Genomic DNA, 21,498 nt, shown 5'->3' on the forward strand with positions numbered 1-21,498 from the left:
GTAATCCTGGAAGCTCTTCTAGACAGTGCAATGGTCCAGAAAAAGAAATTGTTTATATTAATTTTAAACAGAATGAAACCACTAACATAATTAATTGGTAAACTACAACCACTGCTTCGAAACAAACGCAATATCAGCATAGATACCTTTGGCAACATCTGTACTGGTGAGTGGAGTCACACCACCAGCACAGAGCCATACTTAAATGAAGAATCATACAAATAAGAGAAAACAAACCAAATTGCCATACATAGCAGTGCAGTGGACGAGGGTAAGAAAAGGTACACAATACCATAATGGAAGAAGAAACACTGCTTTCAAAAATATCCCCATCAAACTTAGATACCACTCTCCATTCCACCGATCCAATGCGCCTCACCTACAAATGGCCTTGCACAGCAATGTGTAAGGTTCGCCAATACTCTATCGAATCTTTGCAGCATTTCCTCAATCACTACGTGAAAGCCAACGACGAAAGAAACATGAAAATGCTACAAACTATGGCTCCTGTCCAGTGTGCAAATACACAGGACTACGAGGACATTCCCTAGCCTGTATTTCTGGACCTACTTGCAAAAGCACCTTCCACCATATCAAAATGTTAGCAACACACCATTCTACTGTAAGAAATCTCATTTACAAACTGTACTATGCAAAAAGTCCAGCTTTAGCAGTGCAACATTTAAATGATATTCTCCTACACGGTACAGCAAAACAACTGCTCGAAGAAATAGAGCACATCCAAACGAAATATTTTGGAAGTGAAGAGCACTTACAAACACCAGCACTTTCAGACAACAGTAGTGGCAACTTTGCAGATTTCCACTGTCTGTCACACATACAAAAAAGAAATACAAAAGTTCAAAAGCACATCTGATGAAGTGCCAAACCAAGTATGTGTGCGTTGCCGCCGAACTTTCAATAGAAAGAGCACCAAAACTATACATATAATGCACAAAATAGAAGACAATTAGTGTATGGGAAAAAAGTGTAGAAGCACAAGCCATTCCTCTACTCTTCCCAACTGGAAAAGGTGGAAGATATGATGAAAAATGCACACAAATAACAGCATCAGAATACCGCTCTTTATGAATGTATTCTGAGGACGCTAGATTAAGACAAAACGTGGAATACATATTTCACCTGAAAGTGAACTAGCTAGCAACGCTATGTTATGGAGTTGCACACACATTGAAAACAGGTTCCCATTTTCAAAACATGTCTGCTACACAGCTGCTTCAAAAGGTGCAAGACAAGGACAAAGTTTTACAGTCCAGTATTACAAATCTCTTTGTAATACTCAGATGTACGATGTATGCTACGCAACCTTGGCCCACCCACATGGTCTGTCACTTTAAGTTGTGCAGAGTATACATGGGAAGACTTGCACACTTTCCTACACATAGCAAAGAAAAACAAAACAAGTGTAGACATGAAAACACCAGAACTTTTCTCTCTTGATCCTGTAAATGTATCAAGGTACTTCCATCATCGCTTCATTGCCATGCTCCACTTCATTTGCAATAAAGCACTTGCTCCCCTCGGAGAAGTCTAACGCTATTTTTGCTATTAAAAATGCTCCTAGATTTGGTCAGGACAGTGATGCAACTGTTTTGCAGTTCATTCACAAATATGTCACTTGCAAAATCCCTTTAGAAAGTACACATAGTGACCTACATGCACACATTTTGCAGTTTCAAAGACACAAATGTGGCAAGTATTGTCGGCGCAAATATACGAACAAAGGCAAATACTACATCAAATGCCGCTTTGGTTTCCCTAGACCAGTTTCAGCAACAGGGCAAGTAAACAGCTTCATGTCTTCAGTGCGACAAAGTGTAAAAGGGAAATGTCCTAAAAACACATACTGCATAAAAAAACTGAAGCATCAAAGTACATCAATGATTACAATGTAACAATTGCTCTCCTATGGAATGCAAATGTAGATGTACAGTACATTGCAGACAATTCCACTGCAGTTTCCCGATATGTCACAGCCTACTTAAAGCAGAGAAAACCAAGCTCAGAGACCTCTGGGATGACATATCATCTGACAAAACTCTGTCACAGTAATTGTACAGCTTTGGCATAAAAATGCTGTCCCATAGAGAATGTGGCTGCTACGAAGCCGCAGACCATTTAACTATATGGGAAATCTGAAAACATAGTGTGGCTAAGCCTTGGTCCTGCTGCATCCAGAGTTCTGAAATCATACAAAGACAGAAACAATAGCCAAAAATGATCCCACCAGCCAGGACATTTTGAAAAACAACATATTGGACACATACTACCCAAACAGGAGTATTACTTTAGAAACTATGTGTCTGTACCAGATAGCCCACAACTTCTCATAGAAAAATAACATTAAACTAGATGAGAAAAAAAGGTAGATACAGAGTTGAAAGTTGCGAAGGCAGCCTGGTGAAATTTACCAAAACGCAACCTAATTAATCATATGAAATTGTCATTAAAAACTCCTCAACACAAAGGACTGTACTACATGGCTCTACTGCAAATTTTCAAACCATGGAGAAAAGAAGAAGATTTATTAGCCACCCACGCCTCCTATGAAGGTGCTTTCAATGCAAGTCAAAGTATCAGAACAGATATAAACTTTACATGGTACAAAACAATATTGGACAATAAATGCCAACAAGAAGAAGAACTTCACGCACAACTAAATGTAGACACTCCTGAGAGCAGTGAACCTTCTGTGACAGGAAGCCAAGAACCACTTGGACAGGCACTCATAGCAAATGAGGCAGAATTAGCCATGACAGAAGTAAAGACCACCATGTGTCAGTATGAGCAATCTGCAGAAAGAGTTTGCTATACTAAAATACCAACTAAACAATGAACAGCGTACCATTTTTCTAGAATTAAGTAAAGAAATTGAAATGGTATACAGCACGAAACTAAAACTTGTACATGTGAAAACTACGAATCTGTACTGCTGTATGTAAGTGGTGAAGCTGGTTCAGGGAATACATTCTTAATAAAAATGATCAGTAAATTCCTCTAACAATTAACAAACAACCTTTCAGCTGTTGAACTGCCCCCACAGGTTTAGCTGCCTACAACATAGGTGGTGTCACTTTACACCGATTGATACTCCTTCCAGTAGAACACCAAAACAAATAAGAGTACTACATACTTTCAGCAGAAGCTGCTATGGAGAGTTTTGAAACAAATGAAAATGCTCCTAATAGAGGAGGTGAGCATGGTTTGCAACCTAATGTTAGCTTTGATTCACCTCAGATTGCAAGAGGTCCTCAAAACAGACTACGAAGAACTCTTTGGAGGAAAACATGTCATTTTTTTGGGAGATCTCCTTCAATTAACACTAGTGAAAGGTGAACCTATCTTTAAAACCTTAGGACACAAACTGTGCCGTAAAAGGATTGGGAATGTAAATCTCTGGCACCATTTCCAATACAGAGAACTAACTAAAAACATGCGTCTGTCTGCAGACCTCACCTCCGCCAACATTTAAAAAAACATATAGATTGGTGTACTATCAAAGGAAGTGGAGTCTACCCTAAATACCAGACGCATCCATGAGCTGTACGGCATAACACATGTGCTACTGATGTCGTGGAACAATTAGTTCACATAATTGTCAACTGTATGTCCTTAATGCCAACTCTAGAAAGCTGTGCACAATTCAATGAAACAATGCTGAAAAAAGAAATGCAACCACTATTAGAAATTCACTCCACAGACAAACTGGACGTACATGCTATGACAATACCTATATGTGAACAAGCCATAGCATGACTAAATACCTTAGAAAACTCTATCTCCAAAACAGTTGGTTTGGAGAAAATATTAACATTATGTGTTAACTGTAGAGTAATGCTAAAGTGTAACCTTGACGTAGAGCAAGGTTTAGTTAATGGAGCACTAGGTAGTTGTTTTTGGCTTCCAGACATACCCACGGGACAACAGCATTCAGTTTGTCAACATCCAGTTTGACAAACTTTCAGAAGTTAAAAGGATAGGACGCACAACAGCTCGATTCCTGTCATGATGCCTACCCCCGGGGAACCAGACCAGGTCCAGCAACCCCGGAAGCAGGCATCAAGTTATTTTGAGCAAGCCCAAAAACCCCTGCTAGGGGCTGTTTGGATGCGGTGCTGGAGCCTATGGCGCCAGGCTCATATGGAGAGTCAGCCGCCATAGGCGCCAGGCTCATAGAGTAGAACTTACCTGATGCAGACCATGCTGTATGCTTACCTGATGCAGACCATGCTGCAGAGCTCCTAGCCAAATGAGGCTTGGAAGGGACTATTTTACCTAGGGACTATTTTTTACTCGGGCGGGGCTGGGGAGGAATACTTACCTGGGACTACTTTGGAGGCTATTTAAAACACGCCCGAAGAGCAACACACGATTCGCGTTATTCTGCATCCGGCAGCGTAACGCTCACCGTGTCTGCAAGCCTGCATCCAGTCTTCTGCCACGTCCGCCTCAAGTCTGCAGCTCCTAGAAAAAGGGAGGAACAGAAGGAGAAGAGGTTAGAATAAGAGCAAAACCTTCTATCCTTACCTGAATTCCGGATCCACCGCGCCTTCGAGCTGGAAGAAAGAAGCATTTTACGCGTGCCGCCTCGCCTGCTGCAGCGCCGCGCTGAACTCACCGGCCTTCGCAGCATCCTCACGATCCACCGCATTCTTCTGCACGTTCCCGCCGCACTCTGGCACCTAAGGGGAACACAAGAACAGCAAAGGTGAGCCAAGGGAATAAACAGAGGCAATAGTAACTACCCCCATAGATTTACCTGATTACCGCCGGGGGTACTATTCCTCTTCACGGGGCGGCGCAGTCTCCATTGCATCCTCGCCGTACCCCGGCCCCTAATGGGAACAAAAGGACAACAAGGTGAGACGAAGGGACAAACAAGGGGAACTCTTCTCACCACAATAGACTTACCTAATTTTACCGCTGGAGGCATTATTCCCCGAACTTCATATTTTCTCTCCACACCTGAATAAGGGAGCAAGCCACAGGTTGCATTCTGGCCTTATTTTATTGAACTGTGTAGGATAAGCCAAATCCTTACCTGAACTTCATCCGCTACCACGAGGAACTCTTCGCTGGGGTCAAGCTGCAAACTGCAAGGAATCGGACAAGAGTGAAAGTCAGACATGTGAACTCTTACGAACTACATACTTTTCTGAGTCAATATTGTTCTGGAACTCACCAATTCCTTCGAGCCAGTGAAGCAACTGGTTATCAACGCGCCCCTGCGCTCAATGCAGGATGGAGAGCTCATCTTTTCAAACCATCAGGTGAGACTATAGGAGGGGACATCAAAGGTGATCTGTGGGGAGAACAGCGGGGGTGGGGGGATTCACGCTCAACTCCACGGGTGGTTAATTCCCTTTCTCCTTTTGCAGAAGAATATTCCTACGGGCCAAGCAAACAAAGCTAGGTGGGCCAGTCCAGTCCGTCATCTCGGCCCTACACGTCACATTGGTGGAGACCGCAGCTGTCCAGTTCGGATCGACGCCTCTGTGGGAGCCAGGTGAGCGTAACAATTCCTTCTTTTCAAAGACATGTATGTATGCAGAGAACAGTTTTCTCTGTCGCTAGCTTATGCAGTGACTATTCATAAATCGCACAGTCTAACCTTAGATCAAGCATTAATTGATATTGGCAGCACAGTCTTTAAAGAAGGCATGAGTTACGTAGGACTATATCTAGTCAATGATGCAAGTGCAGTCAGTGCTGACATTCATTGCATCATAGAATACAATAGACAACGTGCAGTCTATGCACCCCTTCTCAAAATGTACCCTGTTCCTCAAAAACGCAAAGGTTTTAAAAGAAAACTCATGCAATCAGAAGTTCTAAATAATTTCCCAACAGTACCGCCAAAAAAATTAAAATCAGCTAATACTGCATCAACTACCAAAAACACAGTAAAATTGACTGAAAAGGACAATACATACTCAACTACACACACAAAGAAAAGTACCTCTTCAAAGAAACCACATGCACTTCCATCAAAGTACTCAGACACAGAACTACCTGGTCCATTCAAATTTTCAATACAACTGGTGTACATTGCTATGCAAATGTAGCAATTCATGTTCTATTCCAAGTGGCAGTAATTGTTGAAAACATTTACTTAAATGGCTCGGATCAGTTGTGTTTACAAATGCTAATCCTTCACAGAAATGCAGCAAATGATCCTGACAACACTTAGTGTCTCAGGAATAAGGCAGGAATTGGACTACTGCGCTGGAATGTTGAAATTCATGTTAAACAAGAAGATCTATAGGAATTTCTAATGTACTTACTACAAATACTGGAAAGCAAAAACATACCCATTAATGAACTCTTTCAGATTTCCTACATGTGGAAACATACATGCACTCTCTGCAACCATGTCATTCAGGAACAAGTCCCTAACGAGCGCTTTGTCTATGTATCAATACCTAACTGAATCCATTCCATTTCAGCAACTGGTGCAAAATGCAAACCATTGTGTACTTCTTGCAATTCTGATAATCGTTCGATGTTACATATACAATCACATAGTCAATATGTAATATTAATGCTTTTAAGATACAATGCAGATGGAACCAAAAACAACTGCAAACATACTACCTTCACACACGGACAGGTATCACTTGGCAATAAAACCTTCACAACAGTAGCCATTATCTACCACACAGGCAACACAACCAGTGCAGGCCACTATACTGCATGCATTAGAAAGCAATGCTAATGGTAGGAATGCAATGATACTTCCATTATTCCAAAGCAGCGATTACCTGCAAATCTTGCAAATGCCTACTTAATATACTTGAAGTCAAAATGTACTCATTGATGTACAAAATTAGAATACCCTACTCCCCAACACCCACCAGTACCTACGTAATTGCACAAAAAAAGAATTACCTTCTACACTGCGGAACTAGAACAATTTAGCATACCGTAAGTATCCAACAAATAATCAATATTTCTGTTCTATAATTTATTCCCCAATGAACCCAATGATTACACTCAGAGAAACAATAAGTGTACAAAAATGGTACTAATATTGTTTCCTACATGAAACGTAAAAGAAAAACTACTAAGTATGAGGGTTCAAAACTATCCTCAGTAACCTCTGAAACCACCAACTACGCAAATGAGTCACCACCTGTCTAACAATACCCATATAAATTCAATACATATGCAAATATCAGTATGTAAACCCATAATGGTGCACCACCACTTCAGAATGTGGAAAGATGTGAAACTACCAACAGGAATGCACGAGCTACTACACATACCCTGTAGAAATTGGACACTATAAATAGTTAGAATACGCCACCTGGTATCTAACTGCAACCAGAATACTGCAATATTACTTGCAGCATTGAAACAGCCCAACTCATCCTTCAGCCACCACTGTGCTACAAACAGGTGGTGCTCTACCAAGTCTAAAATGTCCTCCACAACCATTCTGTAATGGTGACCACCCATAGGAGAGGTGCAAATTTGAAAGGGTGTATGATGGAGCAACGTATGGTTATAACAACTTACCCAAACAAGCAAAGGAAAAATAAATGCACTCCATAAACCTATTTGTGGAATCCATATACCAGTATCATAGTGTTTTCATGCATGGCTGCATTGCGTTGGGGTGGGTGTGGCCAAGGCCTAGCCTCTTGGGTGCATGCAGAGGCCTTTAAAAAAATGTATTTCCCACTAACTGGGGTTAGAGTGGCAATGTACTACAAATTACCACAGATATCTGTAGGTGCCCGCAAATAACCATTGTTATCCAAAAAAAGCGCACAAAATCCAAAACTCTTCCCTGCCCTCCCAGGCCCTCACCTAGTGCCACCCTCTTCTTGGCATGCTCCCCCGTACTCCCCTCAGGTCCTCTTTCCCTCGATAGCCCTCTTCCATTCCCCCCAACAATCCTCCTTTCATCTGATGCACTTTCATTACTGATCTAATTTTCTATCATAACCGCAGTTATCCTGCCGGATAACATCAGCTATGCGAAAATGTTCGAGCTCTGAACTTAGTCCCCAGAATCCCCCTTTAAAACCCAACACCCCAATTTTACCTGGTATCCTCTTTCACCCTCCCCACCTCTAGCCTGATGCCATTTCATAATTTTTCCTCCTCCAAATGCCATTTGTTCCACTTTTCTTTTTTGGCTAACCCCCAGTTATGCCTGTTATAACCGCATTTATCTCTCGGAGCGAGCAAATAAAAAAGTCTTGCTGATGCATTATGGGAGACATATATAGCTATCATTTTGGGAGAAGGGGGCCCCTTCATTTAACTACTGGATGGAAAAACCCAGGCCCCTACCAGAAATTCTATTAGCCTTTCTCAGCATCTCTGCTTCAAAGTACCAAGCCCAATAAAGAGGTTTTAAGGAGCAGGGGGGAACCTGTTCTCTGTCAAATATATTAAAAACTACTGGAAGGATTTCCATGGGGGCGGGCGCTTGACGATCTTGTGGTTTAGAAAATGTCCTCCAAATCCATCCAGCAAGTCAAAAGTTATTAACCTCCATCGGCTTCTCTGCTGCAAAGTACCAATACTGATATAAAGGTACTCCTACGTCCCATCCCCTTTCCTCCATCCTGTATTGGCGTCCCTCGCTAGAGACGGTCACTGAACCTTTTCATACCAGAAAAAGAACACTTTCCCTTTAAATTTATACACTCGCATGCGCTCCCTTAATCCTACCCACCGGCACCAAACCCCAGTCCTCTTTTCATCGTCGACGGCAGCAGACCGATTTCACCAGCGCTCATGGGTGAGGCCTCAAGCCCCGTAATTCCATGCGCTTTCCCTAATAGTTTTCTTTTTCTATATTCAGGTTTTGGGAACACTGTCCACCAGTGCCCTAGCCTGTCCCTGGCGCATTGTGCGACAGTTCATTTACCACCGCAGATCTGCAAGCAATATGCCTCAGGTGCCTTCGGAAACACAGTGGATGGGAAGGCTGCTTGGCGTGTGATGCTCTCACGCCCCGGTCCCTCAGAAACCGGCTTGCAGGGTGGATAGAGTTATTCTCCAGGACTCCGCCTGAGAGCATTAAGGTATACGTACGCAGAAAGACCAAGAAGATAGGTGTACTCTTCTCTAAAGCACCCTGCAAGCGCGACTCCTTTCCAAGGAAGCCCATTGGCGGGAGGGGCCAGTTGGACCGTCACACCGGCAGGAGGGACACCAAGGCTTTTGGAGCTACTGGCTTAACGGCCCAGGGGTCAAAAGGCCCTACCAGTTCCTCCGCCGATGAGCCTATTAGCTCTGGTACCGGGACATATCCCGAGGGGCTCAGCTCTGTCACTGGGCACATGCCAGAGGGGGCACCTACACGCAGCGCAGACAGCACTACCGGCCCCATGGCTGAGGGCCAACTGCCTACCAAGCCCTTGCCTGAGGTGTAGGGTGGGGCAGAGCCGATGCGTTCCGGCATGCCAGCCGAGCCCAGACCCCCAAAGGTGGGAAATTATATCAACCAGGACTTACTGCACCTCCGCTCTACAATCTTTTCACAAAGCCTCTCTTTGATAAGCTTGATGCACTTGGGATCGCATATACCAACTATGCGGACGATACCCAAGTACTCCTACCACTAACTGGCTCATTCGACACTGATGCTGCCGCACTAAACCTAATCTATGCCACAATTCAGGCCTGGATGGCAGAAAACGGTCTCTGCCTCAATGGGGATAAGACCGAGATTCTCATCCTGGGCCAAAAGACAACGCTAACAAACTTAGACTGCACCTACTCCAGTTTTGACATCGACAACACCAACATCCCTGTCCTTAAATCGGTCAAGACTCTTGGGGTCCACCTCGACGCCACGCTCTCCATGAATAAGCAAGTCAATGCCATAGCATCTACCCCTGCCTTTAGCATCAAACTCATCAATGCCATCAAACCCTTCCTAACCAAGCCTAACTGCCTCTCCATCACCAGAGCCACTGTGGGCGTGAAGTTAGACTACTGCAACTCACTCCTAGCAGGCACTTCCTGTAAAAATCTAAACAAACTACAGATCACTCAAAACAATGCACTAAGAGCAGCACTAGGTATCCCAAGAAGGGACCACATCACTCAAGCGAGACAAGCAGCTCACTGGCTCCCAGTCAAAGACCGCATTACATTTAAAATTGTCTCTACAGCCCACAAATGCATTAACCACACAGCACCGGCCTATCTCTCAGAAACACTCTCGAAAGCCACTTCAGCAAGACCCATCAGAACTCGCTATTCCAAACAACTCACCATTCCTCGCATCAACAAAGCTAAGGCGGAGGGTTAGGCTTCCCGTACCTAGCCCCTAAGCTCTGGAATGCCCTTCCTACTGCTCTCCGAGCTGAAACCTCTTTACTCACTTTTCGAAAGAATCTAAAAACCTATCTCTTCAACTAAATTCCCACCTCCTCTCTCACCTACCTCCTGCTTTTACCCACCCACACTCCTTAACTACTGACACAAGCTGGTGCCTGTGCAGCCTGCAACTCCACAGTCACCGCTGCCCATGCCTCTTGATGCTCTGGTTGTAGTGCCTACACCTCCAGCTCCAGCGCCTGGGCAACTCCAGTGGCAGACCTAATGCCTATGGTCCCAGTGGCCCATTTTAGCGCAGGTGACCAGCAAGACACTGATTAGGAGGAACAGGACACGCCTTCTTCGGCGAGGGCATTTTATGTTAATGTTGTCCCTTGGCACTCTGGCGGCTCTGAAAAAAGGGAAAGGAGGGAGGGGGGTTGAGTTAGTGGTAATAAGCTGGAAAAGTGCAAGAGAGCAGTGATGTGCCGTTGGCGGCCTCAGCCGGGTGGGTCTGTTGGCTGGGCTTGTGGTGTTTTATGGTCGGTAGTCATGTGCTGTTGTGTGAGTCTTTGTGTGGTTTGTTTTGTTGTTGCAGTGTAGTGAAGTTTGTGCGGATTGTTGTGTTGTAGGCTTGTGGTTGTGTTTGGTTAGAGTTTGAGAGGTGTATGCAGAGGGGTGAAATTGTTAGTGGATTGGTTAATTGGCATTGCTGTCCGGAAGTGAGGCGCTGAATTTCCGTATTCTCTCCAGGTGGAGTGCGGGAGCATCTCTGCATCTCTGTCCTGACCTGGGCCGTCCGATACTCAGTCCCTTTCACACATGGCATCCACTCATTCAAATTCGGCCTCGGCCACCTATGTGACACCTGTCTGTATGCGGGGCAGGCAGGCGTTTGTACGTCCCTTCAAATCTGGCCCATAGAGCATTCCCAATCTAGTTGGTGCATGGCATTGACTAGCCAAGGCTACTCCATCAATATGTGGCATTCATCTTATTCAGTTGTTTATGCAGGCTATCGCTCCCAGCCCCTTCGAAACGTGGCACATGCCAGCGCCAGTGGTCGAAGTGTACGAAAAGAAGTAGTGGAATTATGTTTTTTGCTGGCCTGCACCCACTCCCCACAAAGCCCATCAGTACATCCCCTCCCACACACAATACACACTCCCAAACACTTGCACCTGCTGTTTAAGGGAATGTTCAGTGCAGTGCACTGAAAATGCAAGTTTCAAGTTCTTCCTACACTTTTATTTTAAAACAAAACCATTCCGGAACAATTTCTTTTTAAAATAAAAGTACATGATCTGTAAAAAGTAATTTAAAAAAGTAGAGGAGCACCGCTCCCGACCGCTCCCGCTCACTTCGACCACTGGCCAGCGCTTGCAATTACATCCAGGGGCGGCACCTGCCTTCATTCACAACTCCATACGGTCAATGCCCATGCCCACAACTTAGTTCAAGTGTGGCAAGTGCTAACATTCACACAACTCTATACAAGTATGATACCTGGTAGCAATTATGGGGCTGGTGAGGTTGTTGGCTGGAGTTGGCTAGGGATGGTGATTTTTGTCCTCATGGGTGTTGCTTGTGTCCTATTCGGCTTAGCATCGTCTCTCTCTTGTTGTAGTAAGAGTTTCTCTGGTCGGTTCTGAGTGTTGTCAGTGTCATCCTAAATTTAGTCATCCTTTTCTTTGCGTTTTTCCCGTTTGGTTGTTTTGGTTTTTCAGTTTGAATCTGTCATGTTGAAGAGCCAGGTTTTTAGTAATTTTCTGAATTGCAGGTGGTCTTTGGTGTTACTTATTTCTTTCGGGATGTTGTTCCTGGTTTTTGCAGTTAAGTGGGAGAAGGAGGAGCCCCACATTTTTTCTTAAGGTATGTTTTTTGTTCCAGGCGGATTTCGTTGCTTGATCTGAGGAGTCTCGTTGGCTTGAAGATAGTTATTTTCTTTTGTAGGAATTCGGCTCCCTGTCCGCTGATTGCCCTGTGTGTTATGCACATTGTTTTGAAGGTGATGCAATGTTTGACTGGGAGCCAGTGCAGTGTTTTTAAGGCTGGAGTAATGTGGTCTCTTCTGGATAGTTTGAGGAGCAGTCTGGCTGCTGTATTTTAAATCAGTTGTAGTTTCTTCAGGAGGTATTCTGGTATCCCGAGATAGAGGCTGTTGGCATAGTCGATTCTTGACATGATGAGGGTGACGATTGTGAGTGTTGTGTGTGAAGGAGAGGAAAGGTAGGATTCTTCTTGCCGTGTGGAGGAGGAAGAAGCATTTCTTGATGATTGCATTTATTTGTGGTTCTAAGATTAGGGTGTTATCCATCAGGACTCCCAGATGTTTTACTACCTTAGATGGTGTTGGTGCGGTTCCCATATCCGTTAGCCATGGAATGTAGGTGTTGTTCTGTTGGTTTTTGGATATAGTCATGATTTCTGTCTTTCCTGGGTGATTTTCAAGTTGTTGGCATTCATCCAGGCTTGAGTGTCTTCGATTTTTTAGATTATTTGAGTGCAATCTGCATAGTTGTAGCATGTTATGTATTTTTTGAAGATTCTGATTACTGGAGTCTGGTAGATGTTGAAGTATCACCTTGTGATGGTGAAGACCCTTGTGGTACTCGACAGTCGTTAACTCGTGGGGTGGATTTGAAGGGTTTTATCCATACGGTTTCTGTTCTGTCTGCTAGGAATGATTGAATCCAGAGTAGTGCCATGTCCGTTATGCCTATGTTCATGACATGATAGAATCGCTGTCTTAGCAGAATACCTGAGCATCCCTCAGCCCCAGAAGGAGCTGCCGGAGACGGAGTTAGTGACAGAACTACTCACCATCAAGGCAGAATACAGATCTGGCATCCTGTTGCAGGAGAACGTGAAGGTACTGAATAAGAAGGGTTGGCTCAAGCCCCACTTCACTCAGCCAGTAAATAAAAGGCTAGATGCAAAATTCAGGCAGGTGGAGGGCTACACTCTGCTCTTGTCAGTTCACCCCCAGCCACTGTCGTCTGAAATTGCAGCAGCATCTATGAACGCCAAGTCTCAGACCTCTTCGACAAACACCTCAACTTCAGCACTACTGTGCAAGGAAGAATAAATGCTCGAGGCCTATGGGAAATTGGTGGCTTCCTCCCGGACATTCCAGCCGACAAACAAGCCTCCTTCAAGACGAGACTCGCTGTAGCAAAACTAGTGTTACAGGACATTATGGAAGCCACTGCGGCCCACGTAGATGCAGCTAGCAGGGCAATCTGCGTGGCGACAGACTGCAAAGGATGGCCAGGCTTCACGCGACCAGATTCAACCCTGACGTTTAGTACAGAATCCTAGACCTGCCTGTCGAGGGCATCGACTTGTTTCATTCCACCACGGACGAGAAACTAGTTAAGAAGAGCAGTTCGCAGACGGCCAAATCCCTGGCCATTCTCACAAAACCAGCAGCCAAAACGTTTGCATATGGCCACTCTCGCTCGGACAGAGGCTGGTCCTTTGGTGGTTTCTGGGGTTTCCACGACCGCCGGGCCAGGCAACCAGACAGGTCGCCATGCCAACATGGACAAAAACACCAGAAGTCTTCGCACAAGGGCTTCTTTCAGTCCCCCTGCCAGTCATCAGCCTCCGACCCAAAGAAGCAATGACTCCCCCTTCAGATCCATAGCATGCTGGTCGGGGGCAGCTTGGCCCTACACAGTCAAGCTTGGCGTGCACGCTTTACGGTCTCATGGTTGATTTCGGTAGTCTCCTCGGGCTTCTGGCTTCCCCTACCTTCCACACCCCATACCCTCCATCCCACAGAACGGGACTCTTTCACTCTTGTCAGAGATATGTTTCCTGGTGGAGAGCAAGGCGGTGGAGGAGGTTGCTCCCCTTCTGCAGGGGCAGGACTTTTACTCCTGCATCTTTGTTATTCAAAGGAAGAACCAGGCGGGCCTGCGAGTGGTCCTAGATCTATACTTCCTGAATCTGTACCTACCTCTGCAGAAGCTCAAAATGGTGATGCCAGCTCTTATAGCAGATACGCTGTGTGGGGGGACTGGACGAGTTCCCTGGATCTGAAAGATGCATATCTTCACATCCCCAGAGTTCAATCTCATCGATCCTTCCGCAGGTTCAGAGTCATGGGGTTGCTCTTTCAATACAATGTGCTGCTGTTCGGCCTGAATTCGGCACCAAGGGTATTCACAAGACTAATGAATGCTGTGGCTGCTCTGCTCAGGGCAGAGGGCCAGCTTGTATATCCTTACCTCGATGACTGGTTAGTCCAGGGGTGCGGAGGGGGGTCCCTGGAGCAGGTCAGGTTCTCAGTGGACAGGCTCATGAGTACATTCTACGAGCTAGGGTTCATAATCAATTTCCAGAAGTCTCCGCTCTACCCTACACAAACGCTGGTGTTTTTGGGGCTGCTGTGGAATAAGCAGAGGCGCAACGTGTCCCCCACGGGGGAGAAGGTGGCGGCGAACAAAGATGCTGTTGCTCACTTCCTCAGCAGATCAGTAACTACTGCCTAGTGGTACCAATACCTGCTGGATGTACTGGCGGTATGCCTTCTGGTTATCCCTTAGACCAGGTTGCCAATGAGGAGAAAACAGCAGTTTTTTTTTCAGCATCCTGGGACCAGGAGTCAGGTCCTCAAGGACTCCCGGTCACTATTGCCACTCAAGAGCTCACGTGGTGGGTGCAGGATATGATCCTCATGGTGGGAGGCCATTCAGGCCACCTCTGGCGGATCATATCATAACGACGGATTCCTCGCTCCAGGGGTGGAGGGGCTACCCTGGCGACGCATTCAGTACATGGGCTGTGATACAGGACTGACCAACAAAGTCACATCAACTGGCTGGAAATGATGGCCATTTGGCTCACAACCAAGGCATTCCTTCACTTATTCAGGAGCAGTGCAGTTTGCATTTGGACGGACAACTATACCTGCATGCACTGCCTCAACAAGCAGGGGGGCACCAGATCCCTGCCCCTATGCAGGCTGACTCTCAGCATTTGGGAGTGGGCGATTGCACAGGGCATATGGGTCTCGGCAGTGCACATGCCGGGAGAGTCCAACCTGGAGGCGGACAGACTCTGTTGCTTAGGCTCCAACAACTACGAGTGGCAACTGAACCAGAGGGTCCTTAGGACATTTTCATCAGGTGGGGCAGCCCGGTTGCAGACCCGTTTGCGACAGAGAACAATCAGACTTGTCAGCAGATTGCGTCCTAGGGGACAAGGGTGCACGGCTACCTCTGGGGTGCACTTCAGATCCCCTGGGATGGGATGTGGGCGTATGCAATTCCTCCTGCCCCACTCATCCACAAGGTTGTTTGCAAGATCAGGCAGACCCATCGGCTGTGTCTCATTCTCATAGCACCTCAATGGCCAGCCAGGCCCTGGTTCTCAGACCTTTAGCAGCTGTCTGCCCACCCAGAGGTACCTCTCTCGTTCAGGAAGGGCCCACTTCTGGCTCAGCAGGGGGGGGGGGTACTCCACCCCGCTCCGGAGAGGCTGGCCCTAGCAACCTGGTACCTGAGCACGTAACTCTTCAACATCTCCATCTGTCTCGCGACAACCTCAAAATCATCCAAGGAGCCAGGAGTCAGGCTACTCGTGAACAGTACAAAAGCAAATGGACCAGAGTCTGCTTCTGGTCCAAAGAAAGAGGAGTGGACCCACTAACTTGCATGCTGGACCAGGTGTTGTCTTTTTTGGAATACCTAGCCAGGTCAGGGGTTCAGGTGGACACCTGATGGACATACCTAGCAGCTAAAGGTGCATACAGGAACTCTTGACAAGATTGATTTCTCATCCTCTAACCCAGTGATTAAAAGACATCTTGTGGTGGTAACCAGGATGTTCCCGCCTGTCAGACACCCGCAGCCAATCTGGGATCTTAACGTAGTACTCAGCGCCCTAGCACACAAACCATTCCAGCCCATGACCACAGTGGACATCATATTGGTCATGCTCAAGACAGCGCTACTAGTGTGCCTTGCTTAAGCTCGCAGAGTTAGAGACATTCAGGCCCTTGTGGCTTTTGAGCCCTACACCATGTTTCATCAGGTCAAGATCATGTTTCACACTCACTCCAGGTTCCTCCCAAAGGTTGTCTCCTCCTGCTACATTAACAAAGAAATTGTGCTCCCCACCTTCTTCCCAGAACCCAAGGAAGACGCTGAGAAGGTTCGCCACTGCTTGGACAGCAGAAGAACACTGAAATTCTATCTTGACAGAACCAAGTGCTTTCGCAAGACGGATGCCTTGTTTGTCACTTTTGGCGGGGCAAGACAGCAAGCGTTCAAAGCTTCAATAGCTAGATGGGTGATTGCAGCCATCCAAGAGGCATACAAAGCGCAGCACAAGGAATCACTAAAGGGGCAGGCACGCTCACGCGGTCAGGGCCAAGGCAGCGGCTGTTGCCTTCCAGTGTCAAGTTCCTTGGCAGTTGATCAGAAGGGCAGTGGCCAGGCTGTCCTTCGTCGTCTGTTTGCCTAGAGGGTCAAGCTCTCCTCCACAGGGCAGTTGTATCAGTGGTAGTCACCCATACAGGATGGAGGAAAGGGGACTGGACGCTGTAATAATTAAGTGTTAATCACCGGAGTGACTAACGTACTCCTAGTCCATAGTCCCCTTTCCTCCATACATCCCACGATCCTTCCCCCTAATAAAGAGCAGAGAGGTTGAGTAGTTTAATACAGCTGACACGTCAAAGGGGACTGGGGTGTGGCACCGGTGGGCGGGGTTAAGGGAGTGCATGCTCTTTGGCCCGCACCCCCACGTGCATATAAATTTAAAGGGAGCCTGAAAGCCCCAAATGGGAAAGCAGCTTTAGGCAGAAACACAACTCGGAGGAGCCTGAGAAACTTAGAAAGAAAAACCGCAGCATTTTCAAACACAATAACGTTGTATTTATGTTTGCTGTAGCTTCAAAAGCTTTTTAAAGCTGCAGTTTTACTTCTAAGTTTTCCGGGCTCCTTCAGCCTGGAAAACGTAGGAAAAGAAACGGAGCTAGTGCTTATTTTTTTAAAAAAATAAATAGCACTTACCGAGATGCAGCTGCAGCTTTTCTGCCTGTAGTCTCCGGTCTGCGTCCTCCGAGTCCCGGCACCAATGAAGGAAAAGCCACCCAGTGGTAGCTTTGGTTTACTACAGCTGGCTGGCTTTTCCTTCATTAGTGCCGCAAAAGCAAGCACAGGCGGGCATCGATTTCACAAAATGGATGCTCCCATGTGCTTTCTTTTGTAAATTTTGAGCTTCATTTGCTCAAAATTTTACATTGGCACTTTTTTTTTAAAGTCCCTATCTATTTTTTTTATTATTGCCCATCTTTTTTTTGCAATAAACATTTTTGGGCGAACCATTCCTTTAAGTCAATGCTTTGTGCCCAAATTGTTTATTTGGTCCAAATCTGCCAAGTGGTTTCCACGCTACGGCTGTTCAAAAACTGTACTTTTTTGCGAGGGAAAATTAATGCAAGTAGGCTGAAAACAGCGTTTTTATGTTTTCTTAATAACTTTTAAAATTTCTAACGTGTGGTTCCAAGCAAGTCAAAAGTTATTAACCTTGCTCAGCCTCTAATGTAAAAAAAACACCAATGCTGATATATAGGTTTTAAGGAACACCAGGCACCCCCTTCTCTGTCAAATGTTATCCAAACTTCTCAATGGATTTATCCCAAGTCAACGCTTTGTGCCCAAGATCTTTTTTTATTTTGCCTAAATCTGCCCAGCTTTTTCCCCGCTATGGCTGCTCAAAAACTGCACTTTTTCTCTATGGTAACATTGATGGGTTGAAAACTGCAAAGTTTTATTTTCTTTGACAAACGTTTTGTTTGGATAATTTCATCCTAATCCATCCAGGAAATTAAAAAGTTATTAGCAATAGAATTTGGGGGGGAAATCCTGTCAGCCTCTTTTCTGCAAAGCACCATGGGAGATATAGCTATAATATTGGGAGAAGGAGGCACCCCCTTATCAGTCACATATATTAACTACTACTGGATGGAATAACCCCAGATTCCCCCTCGACGCCCCCCCCCAGAAATCGAGTCAACGCTTAGTGCTCAAGTTGTTTCGTACCTGGTTCAATTCTGTCCAGCGGTTTGGGTTGTGTGCTGGAGCAAAAATGGGACCTTTTCTCTATGGGAAAATGAATGGGGACTAGACTGCAACAGTGTTTTTTTTTTTAACTTTCTTAATAACTGTTTTTCTTTTTAACAGATCTTTCCAAGAATGTCCAGTCTGGGGGGGACCCCTGACAACAATTATGTTTGCAAAATGTCCACCAAATCTGTCAAAACCTATTAGCAATTCATTTTTCAGTTTCCCATGGAACTTGATGATCCTCTTTACTATAGTGCGGCCACTGCCGCACTATAATAAAAATATATATATATATTGGTCACCTTAAGTATATCAAGTGCAAGTTATAAACACATTACATTTAAAACGTACTTTCACGCGGTTTAAAAGCATTTACGAAATAACACCTCAAAATAAAATAAAGATGAGTCTCATGGTCTAAATGTATAGCCATAGACTCGGCATCCAGATTGGATGGTATTGGCCAGTCCAACTTCATGATATGTTATAATTGAAAATCATCCATCTAATTTTCCATACCCCTCAAATATTCTAGCTGACCCCCATATTGTGCAAACTCTAGTTCAGTGGTTCTACAAAATGATTAGCATACTTTAGCAATCTGATATGGTTTTTGTTTTAGTGTTGTGGACTAGCCAACGTGATCTTACATGGAAATAGGGAGGGCACAGGAACAAAAACAGGGTTCGAAATTGCCAGGCGCTGGCCGCTAATTAGCTCCTAGGGCCCTTAATCAGTGCCTGGTAATCTTTTTTCCAGCATTAGCAAGCACTACTAAATGCACCTGCTGTATTCCAGTGCATTTCTCATAATTGGCCACTATATGGCAGCAGAGCTCAGAGCACAGACAAGCATAAGCTTGCCGTGGAGCTGTGGAAGCATCTAGTCCCTGAAAACTCACCAAGCACCTATGACTATCGTTGCGCCCTGTTTCTAGGAAATGAATGAGCTGCTGGATCCGACAGAAGTTACTTACTTGTGCCTTACCCCACCGAAAAAAGTTAGAAGGAAAAAGTTACTGCCCAAACTGCAAAACCTGTTGTGGTTTCGTTTGGAGATTTATGGTGCTAATTAGCAGGCAACAAATGCTGCACTTCATAGGCACCACGAGCCCATATCAACTCTACTGTTTTGATTACCTGTGATTTTGGGGTAGGCTCAGCCTCCCTCTTTGGCCACCACTGCTGCCTCTAAGTATAACACTTCACTCAATGTCTCCAGCTACTTCCATTTGCTCGTCCAACTTTCATTGTTTGCAAGATCTCATGTAACATAACATTACACTGCTAGATTTGGTATCCATTTAAAGTATGAAATAGTGGTACAACATTTATAACAGCATGGCATTATATGTTTTAATTCAATGTGACTAGTACACAGTATAACATAATTCATGATGAAACTGCACATCTGCCTGAACGTATTCACTAATATCCGTTACAGTGAGGATTGATGCTGCTTGATTGAAATCCATTGGAATATGAATAGGAATTGTATGGCCGCCATCAAATCCATTTTTCATGACTGGCATAACACCATTGTAAAATACTTGATTTAGACACCTTTCAGTGTGAAAATATATTTTGTGGCTTTGAATTAAAAATGTGATGCCCTAGTGACTTATTTTCTCTGCTCGCGCAGCTAGGGGTACGTTCAGATCATTGGACATGCAAAGTGCATCTAACCAAAACCCAGACTTCTCATGCTCACAGAGCCCAATACATTATGAGCACTGACATACAGATCTAGACAACAGATCTTTGTGGTTTCCAAATCCGTTGCTGGCAAGGAGTGCAGAAACGCCTAGAATTCAGAAAGTAGGAGTCCCGCAAGGACACCTATAAAATGCATTTGCAAAACTAAATTAAAAACTGAATAGCGCCTGGTCAGAAGAAATGAATCCTAGTCTCAAAAAAGCATGATACCCAGGAGCTACTTTTAGCTCCTGATCCAGGAATCCCAATTTCGACCCCTGAAAAAGAGTATGACAGTTTCCACCTGGCCCTAATGACACGAGCAAAGCTGGTTATCCATTCCTGCTCTTTTCTATTTGCCAGCAGGGAAAACACAGGAAAAATGTGTAAGTTAAATTTAAAGTACAGAGAGCGTAACTGAGGTGGGTACATTTGGTCAAGGTCATTTTTAATAATTGTATTTGTTTTGTGATTTATATAGCGCACCAAGCCAATGGGCATCTAGGCGCTTTCTTTCAAAACCCGAAACCAACCTAAGTCTCAAGTAATCTAATAAAAGTCTGGAATTTACTAGTTTATCAATTAGCACACTATCATTGTAGTTCCTGTATGCCAATCCCACAACCTTCCCTTCATTTTCTGTGATATTTTCAGTGTGCAGCCATTAATCCAGCCTTGCGATCCACAAAAGTAATAATTCTACATTTGTGAACCAGGTTGATTCGCTTGTCTTAGTGGAGCTCAGAATCTTGCTCCACATTTCGCTGTATGCATCCCAATGGGTGTAGCACTTGTACAAATCCAAAAGGGGAATGGTTTACAGCCAGCTGGGCATCAAGGGTCCCTACCCCCAATTCAGAATAAGGGGACTGTGCTTGAAGTTTAAAATGTCATGTATTCGGGTGTGCAATTAGCAGTATGCATCATTATAGGAAGTGTCTATTTGCAAAGACAAAGGATAATTCATAGCTATTTAGAGCAATCCCAAGATGCACCTTTACATCATGTGATTGTTTTTTAAAACCTTGAAATGTCTGCCGAGCAATGCTTCTGGAGCTTCGTGATGAGGACTGCACAGGCTCACCGATGAGGAAAGGCCAAGGGGTCAAGGTACTGCCAGATTTCCTGGATTTGACAAACTGATTATATCACTTAAATGCTTGACAGTTTATCCGTGGTTTTCGGGCCATTAAGAGGGGCCCGGTTTAAGCGAGGGTGCAACTGCCACTTTAACTTTAGCAATGGGGGTATAAACCTAAATTTGCACCCATAGAGATGTTTGCAGTTTTTGTTTTCTTACTGTGCAGACTAAATTATGCTGTAGTCAATGGATATTGCTGATTAGCTTCCATCTGAGACCCTGTCAGAGTTGTTCCTCTGGTGTTCTTGTACAAAATAGAGAACATGCACTATTCACC

The 21,498-nt window shown here is 45.0% G+C and overlaps 1 protein-coding gene across 2 annotated transcripts in view; it reads left to right on the forward strand.

Moving 5' to 3' along the window:
* The window catches only part of D2HGDH (D-2-hydroxyglutarate dehydrogenase), a 1,571,200-nt gene that overhangs the window by 1,547,963 nt on the left and 1,739 nt on the right, over positions 1–21,498 (forward strand). The gene's annotated exons all lie outside the window — the stretch shown is intronic.

This window comes from Ambystoma mexicanum, chromosome 10, assembly GCF_040938575.1.
Source record: "Ambystoma mexicanum isolate Mex_15411 chromosome 10, UKY_AmexF1_1, whole genome shotgun sequence".
Classification (NCBI taxonomy): Eukaryota; Metazoa; Chordata; class Amphibia; order Caudata; family Ambystomatidae; genus Ambystoma; species Ambystoma mexicanum.